Below are 7863 nucleotides of genomic sequence, written 5' to 3' on the forward strand. Positions count from 1 at the left end.
CCAAGTTTCAATTCTAATTGACAAGTCAAAATATTCACTGTCGAATCCCTCCCTTTTTTATTCTTTCTCCCTTCTATCACATTCTCTCTCTCTCTCTCTCTCTCTCTCTCTCTCTCTCTCTCTCTCTCTCTCTCTCTCTCTCTCTCTCTCTCTCTCTCTCTCTCTCTCTCTCTCTCTCTCTCTCTCTCTCTCTCTCTCTCACTCTATGCGTTTTCCAAGATCTCTGTTCCCCCCCCCACCAACCCCCTATGTCCCGGATTCAAGTCAAAAATGGAGCATCTGAGACATAAGATCCTTCTATATATTATGTTTCATTAAGATCCGATCACCTATTCGTAAGATAAAGATGCCCCAATTTTCACGTTTTACAAGAATTCCGGTTTCCCCCTCCAACTCCCCTAATGTCACCTGATCTGGTTGGGATTTAAAACAAGAGCTCTAAAGCACAAGCTCCTTCTAAATATCGAATTTCATTAAGATCTGATCACACTGTCTGATTACAAATACCTCATTTTTCTATTTTTTCAAGATTATCCCCCCCCCAACTCCACCAAAGAGAGCGGGTCCGTCCGGTTATGTCAGTCAAGTTCCTTGGACTTCTTTTTATTCTTCCCACCCAGTTTCATCCTGATCTCTCCGCTTTAAGTATTTTCTTAGATTTCCGTCCCCCCTATCTGCCTCCCCATAGACGCTGGATCCGGTCGGGATTTAAAATAACAGATCTGAGTTACGAGGTCCTTCTAAATATGAAGTTTCACAAAGATCCGATCACTCCTTCGTAAGTTAAAAATACGTCATTTTTTCTAATTTTTCAGAATTAACCCCCCCCCCCAACTCCCCCAAATAGAGCGGATCTGTTCCGATTATAACAATCACGTACCTAGGACTTCTGCTTATTTTTCCGCCAAGTTTCATCCCGATCCCTCCACTCTACGCGTTTTCCACGATTTTAGGTTCCCCCTAAAACTCCCCCCAATGTCGCCAGATCCCGTCAAGATTTAAAACACGAGCTTTGAGACACAATATCCTTCTAAATATCAAATTTCATTGAGATCCGATCACCCATTTGTAAGTTAAAAATACTTCATTTTTTCTATTTTTTTAGAATTAATCCCCCCCAACTACCCCTAGAGAGCGGATCCCTTCCGACTACGTCAATCACGTATCTAGTACTTGTGCTTATTTTTCCCATCAAGTTTCATCCCGATCCCTCGACACTAAGCGTTTTCAAGGATTTTAGGCTCCCCGTCTCCCAACTCCCCCTCCCCAATGTCACCAGATCCGGTCAAAATTTAAAAGAAGAGCTCTCAGACACGATATTCTTCCAAACATCAAATTTCATTAATATCTGATCACACGTTTGTAAGTTAAAAATACCTCATTTTTTCTCATTTTTCCAATGAAACCATCCTCCCCCCACTCCCCTCAGATGGTCGAATCGGGGAAGTACAATGTCTAATTTAATCTGGTCTGGTTCCTGATACGCCTGCCAAATTTCATCATCCTAGCTTACCTGGAAGTGCCTAAAGTAGCAAAACCGGGACAGACAGACCGACAGAATTTGCGATCGCTTGTCACTTGGTAGATACCAAGTGCCATAAAAAAAGCCTTAATGCTAAAACGCTTTAAAAGGGCTAAAAGAAGACTAAAATGTTTTCTGTTATAGAAATTTTGTGGTAAAACTAAAGAAGGTTCTTTGGTACCCAAGTAGTCAACGGACCAAGAAGATTTTTTGGTCACAAACTATAAAAAAAAGGTTTTAGGGCTAAAACACTTCAAAAAGGCTAAAAAAAAAGCCAAATGCTTTCTGTTATAGAACTTTCATGGTAAATAAAATAGGTTTTCCGGTGCCCAAATAGGCACTTCACCAAGTAGACTATTTGGTTACAAATTATAAAAACGGCCTTGAGGCTAAAATGCTTTAAAAGGCTAAACAAAAGGCTTTATTTAAATGATGGGCTTATATGGTGCCCGAGTAGGCACCGGACCAAGAAGATTTTTTGGTCACAAACAATTTAAAAGGATTTAGGGCCACAACTCTTAGAAAGGCTAAAAAAAAGACTAAAAGGCTTTCTGTTATAGGACTTCCGTGGTAAAACTAAAGTACGTTCTTTGGTGCCCAAGAAGGCATCAGACCAAGTAGACTCTTTGGTCACAAACTATAAAAAAGGCTTTAAGACTGAATCGCTTAAAAATCGCTAAAAAAAAGGCTGAAAGACTTCTTCTTATAGAACCTTCGGAGTAAAACTAAAGTAGGTTCTTCGGTGCCAAAGTAGGCACCGGACCCAGTAGACTCTTTGGTTGCAAAATAAAAAAAGGCCTGAGGGCTAAAACGCTTAAAAAAGGATAAAAAAAAGTCTAAAGGCTTTCTATCATAGAACGTTCGTGGTAAAACTAAAGAAGGTTCTTTGGAGTCCAAGTAGGCACCGGACCAAGTAGACTTTTTGGTCACAAACTATTAAAAAGGATTTAGGATTAAAACACTTAAAAAGGGATAAAAAAGGCTAAAAGGCTTTCTGTTAGAGAGCTTTCATGGTAAAACTGAAGTAGGTTCTTAAAAAGTAGTGTAAAATTTGAAGTAGGTAAAAAAGTCTAAAAGGCTTTCTGTTATAGAGCTTTCGTGGTAAAACTGAAGAAGGTTCTCCGTTGCCCAAGTAGGCACTTCACCAATTTGGTCGCAGATTATATTTGGTCGCAGATTATAAAAAAGGCCTTGAGGCTAAAGCGCTTAAAAAGACTAAAAAAAAGGCTAAAAGACTTTCTTTATATGGTGGGCTTATATGGTGCCCAAGTAGGCACCACACCAAGTAGACTTTTTGGTCACAAACAATTAAAAAGGATTTAGGGCCACAACTCTTAGAAAGGCTAGAAAAAGGCTTTCTGTTATAGAACGATCGTGGTAAAACTAAAGAAGGTTCTTTGGAGCCCAAGTAGGCACTGGACCAAGTAGACTTTTTGGTCACAAACTATTAAAAAGGATTTCGGGTCAAAACACTTAAAAAGAGACAAAAAAGGCTGAAAGGCTTTCTGTTAGAGAGCCTTCATGGTAAAACTGAAGTAAGTTCTTAAAAAGTAGTGTAAAATTTGAAGTAGGTAAAAAGGCTAAAAGGCCTTCTGTTATAGAGCTTTCGTGGTAAAACTGAAGTAGGTTCTCCGGTGCCCAAGTAGGCACTTCACCAAGTAGACTATTTGGTCGCAAATTACAAAGAAGGCCTTGAGGCTAAAATGCTTAAAAAATACTAAAAAAAAATAAAAAAAAGCTAAATGGCTTTTTCTTATAACTTCCGTGGTAAAAGTAAATTGGGCGTTTCGGTGCCCAAGAAGGCTTCGGACCAACTTGATTCTTGTTTGCAAAATATAAAAAAGGCTTTAAGACTAAATCGCTTAAAAACGCTAAACAAAGGCTAAAAGGCTTTTTCTTATAGAACCTTCGTGGTAAAACAAAAGTAGGTTCTTCGGTGCTAAAGTAGGCACCGGACCCAGTAGAATCTTCGGTTGTAAAATATAAAAAAAAGGTCTGAAGGCTAAAACGCTTAAAAAGGCTAAAAAAAAGTCTAAAGGCTTTCTGTTATAGAACGTTCGTGGTAAAACTAAAGAAGGTTCTTTGGAGCCCAAGTAGGCACCGGACCAAGTAGACTTTTTGGTCACAAACTATTAAAAAAGATTTAGGGTCAAAACACTTAAAAAGGGACAAAAAAGGCTTTCTGTTATAGAGCTTTCGTGGTAAAACTGAAGTAGGTTCTCCGCTGCCCAAGTAGGCACTTCACCAAGTAGACTATTTGGTCGCAAATTATAAAGAAGGCCTTGAGGCTAAAACGCTTAAAAAATGCTAAAAAGAAGGCTAAATGGCTTTTTCTTATAAATTTCGTGAGAAAAGTAAATTAGGTGTTTCGCTACCCAAGAAGGCTTCGGGCCAAGTTGATTCTTGGTTGCAAAATATAAAAAAGGCTTTAAGGCTAAATCGCTTGAAAAATGCTAAAAAAAAAAGGCTAAAGGGCTTTTTCTTATAGAACCTTCGTGGTAAAACAAAAGTAGGTTCTTCGGTGCTAAAGTAGGCACCGGACCCAGTAGAATCTTTGGTTGCAAAATATAAAAAAAGGTCTGAAGGCTAAAACGCTTAAAACAGGCTAAAAAAAAAGTCTAAAGGCTTTCTGTTACAGAACGTTCGTGGTAAAACTAAAGAAGGTTCTTTGGAGCCCAAGTAGGCACTGGACCAAGTAGACTTTTTGGTCACAAACTATTTAAAATGATTTAGGGTTGAAACACTTAAAAAGGGACAAAAAAGGCTAAAAGGCTTTCTGTTAGAGAGCTTTCATGGTAAAACTGAAGAAGGTTCTTAAAAAGTAGTGTAAAATTTGAAGTAGGTAAAAAAAGGCTAAAAGGCTTTCTGTTATAGAGCTTTCGTGGTAAGGCTGAAGTAGGTTCTCCGGTGCCCAAGTAGGCACTGCACCAAGTAAACTATTTGGTCGCAAATTATAATGAAGGCCTTGAGGCTAAAACGCTCAAAAAATGCTTAAAATAAGCTAAATGGCTTTTTCTTATAACTTTCGTGGTAAAAGTAAATTGGTTGTTTTGGTGCCCAAGAAGGCTTGGACCAAGATGATTCTTTGGTTGCAAAATATATAAAAGGCCTCAAGGCTAAAACTCTAAAAAAAAGCTAAAAAAGGCTAAAAGGCTTTCTGTTATTGAACTTTCGGCGTAAAAGTAAAATAGGTTCTCCGGTACCCAAGTAGGCATTGGACCAAGTTTGGACAAATTTTGAATGAAAGTGGCAGTGTTTATTTTTGTTTTGTAGTATTACATGGAGTTTTAACTTTTTGCGTTTTTCTAGCCCTTTCTTATAAAAAAAAACTTACAATTTAACATAATGTCCACTTGTTTCGAATCGTAAGTTACGGTTGGTCCAGTTCGTAAGTTACGTATATTTATTACTAACAAAAATGTTCGTAAAAAATAAGTTCTAGTTGCATTTTTAAGTAACCAAATATTGGAGGGCAACTAGGCCTCCTCCCCCGCCCCTTTGTTTTATCAAAATCGTCCGATCAAAACTATGAGAAAGCTATTTAGCTAATAGAAATTAATGTGCAAATTTCGTTTTAATTATACATGTGCGGTGAGCCAAAATCAAACATGCATTAATTCAAAAACGTTCAGAAATTAAATAAAAAAGCAAGTTTTTTAAGTGCAAGTAAGGAGTGATATTAAAACTTAAGACGACGGAAATTGTTCCGTATATGAAAGGGGTTGTCCTCCTCTCAACGCCTCGCTCTTTACGCTAAAGTTTGACTCTTTGTCACAACTCTACTTTTTCAAACAATAAAAAACTTTATGAATGGGTAAAGAATGATGGGTTGGAGGGGACAACCCCTTTCATATCTGGAATCAGTGTCACTCTGAGCAAGCAGATTAGACGCAACGGCTAGGCGTTTTTCACCTATTCAATCATAATATTTGACCCCGTCCTTCATCCAAATTTATCGCACCCGCGTGACATTACTCTGATTACCCATTTCCGCTGTGAAAGATCTTGTATTCATATTTTATTGTTAATTTGACTTTAAAAACTTTCATAATTGTATTAGGCTCTAATTTTGAAATGACAGTAAAATTTAATGTTATAAAACGATAAGGTTTGAGTGATGGATAAAAAGCGACCCTTCCACGCCATATTTTGCTACCTGTTATCCCCAATACATCTGATCAAAATTTTGTGATAACCATTTGGTTCAGAATATTTGAAGGGTCGAATAAATACTCCTTTGGGGATTGTAATTACGTCGATATATATATATATATATATATATATATATATATATATATATATATATATATATATATATATATATATATATATATATATATATATATATATATATATATATATATATATATATATATATATATATATATATATATATATATATATATATATATGTATATATATATATATATATATATATATATATATATATATATATATATATGTAGAAGCATGAAATTAGGTGACATAGAATTTGTTTACTCAAGCAGGAAGGATGGGGTGGATAGGCAGGGAGTAGGGCTTATGATGAACAGGAAGCTGCTAAGTCTTGTTTAGGCAGGGAAGGTATATATAATATAATACTAATTGCTCATTTTATGACTAAAAAGTTCAGGGTATTAGTTATAGTAGTATATGCCCCTGTTAAACCAATGGACGGGGATACTAGTTATCCCTTTCTCTTTCTCTCAGAGTTTGACTCTTTCTCTCAACTCTTCTTTTTAAAACAGTAAAAAACTTTAGCGTAAAGAGCAGGGCGTTGATGAGGAAGCAGCCCCCTTTATATACGAAGTAATTTCTGTTCGTTTTAAGTTTTAATGTCGCTTCTTACTTTCAGTTGAAAAAAACTTGTTTTTTTATTTAATTTTTGAACGTTTTGAATCAATGCATGATTTAATTTTGGCTCTCCGCAGAGGAATAATTAAAACAAAATTTGTATTTTTTTTTTTTTTTTTTTTTTTTTTTTTTTTTTTTTTTTTTTTTTTTTTTTGGCTAAACGGCTTTCTCATAATTTTGATCGAATGATTTTGAGAAAAAAAGAGCGGGGGAGGAAGCCTAGTTGCCCTCCAATTTTTTGGTTAATTAAAAAGGCAACTAGAACTTTCAATTTTTACGAATCTTTGTATGAGTAAAAGATATACATAACTTATAAATTAGCTTACGTAAACAACTTTTTATTCTCATGTTTTTATTACATATATGAATTGGTTTGCCCCCTCGTCAGTACCTCTCTCTTTCTCTCGTCAGTACCTCATCCTGATCTCTCGCGGAGAGATCAGGATGAAACTGGATGGGAAATATAAAAACCTGTCTAAGATACATGACTGACAAAACTGGACCGGATTTGCTCTCTTTGGTGGAGTTGGGGAGGGGTAATTTGGAAAAATGAGGTGTTTGTAACTTATGAAAGGGTGACCAGATCTTAATGAAATTTGATAATTAGAAATATCTTGTGCCTTAAAGATCTAATTTTATATTCCGACCAGATCCTGTGACATTGGGGGGAGTTGGAGGGGAAAACCGGAATTCTTGGAAAGCGTGAAAATTGGGGTATTTTTATCTTATGGATAAGTGATCGGATCTTAATGAAATTTGATATTTAGAAGGAATTCACGTCTCAGAGCTCTTATTTCAAATCCCGACGAGATCTTTTGACGTTGGGGGGAGTTGGAGGGGGAAATCTTGGAAAACACTTGGAGTGGAGGAATCGGTATGAAGCTTGGAAGATAGAATAAGTAAATGTCATTGACACGTCAGTGACGTAACCGTACTGGATTCGCTCTTTGTGGGGGAGTTGGGGAGAGGTGCTCAGTGATTTGGCGAGTTTGGTGCTTCTGGACGTGCTAAAACGATGAAAATTGGTAGGCGTGTCAGGGAGCGGCACAAATTGACTTGATAAAGTCATTTTCCTAGATTCGAACATCTGGGGAGGGGCTAAAGGAAGAGGAAAAATTAGAAAAAATGAGGTATATATAACTTACGAGTGGGCGATCGGATCTTAATGAATTTTGACATTTAGAAGGACATCGTGACTCAGAGCTCTTATTTTAAATCCTGACCAGCATTAAGCCTCTGATTTTCCTTATAAATCAATCTATTGATTCTTAGAATTTTGTGAGAGCTCATACCATATGAGCTCTTGGCTCTTAACTCTTTTTGCCTCGTCACAAGTGCCATATGAGCTCTTAGCTCTTCTTCACTGTAGTTTGGTAAAGTAGGAAGGTAAGTCTGCAAACCAAGATTGGAATATTAGAAGCTACAGCGATGACAGAGGTCACATATGGCTCTGAAGTATGGGCGCTCGGAAAAGTGGATGCAAACTT

Source organism: Artemia franciscana, chromosome 15, assembly GCF_032884065.1.
Source record: "Artemia franciscana chromosome 15, ASM3288406v1, whole genome shotgun sequence".
Taxonomy (NCBI): Eukaryota; Metazoa; Arthropoda; class Branchiopoda; order Anostraca; family Artemiidae; genus Artemia; species Artemia franciscana.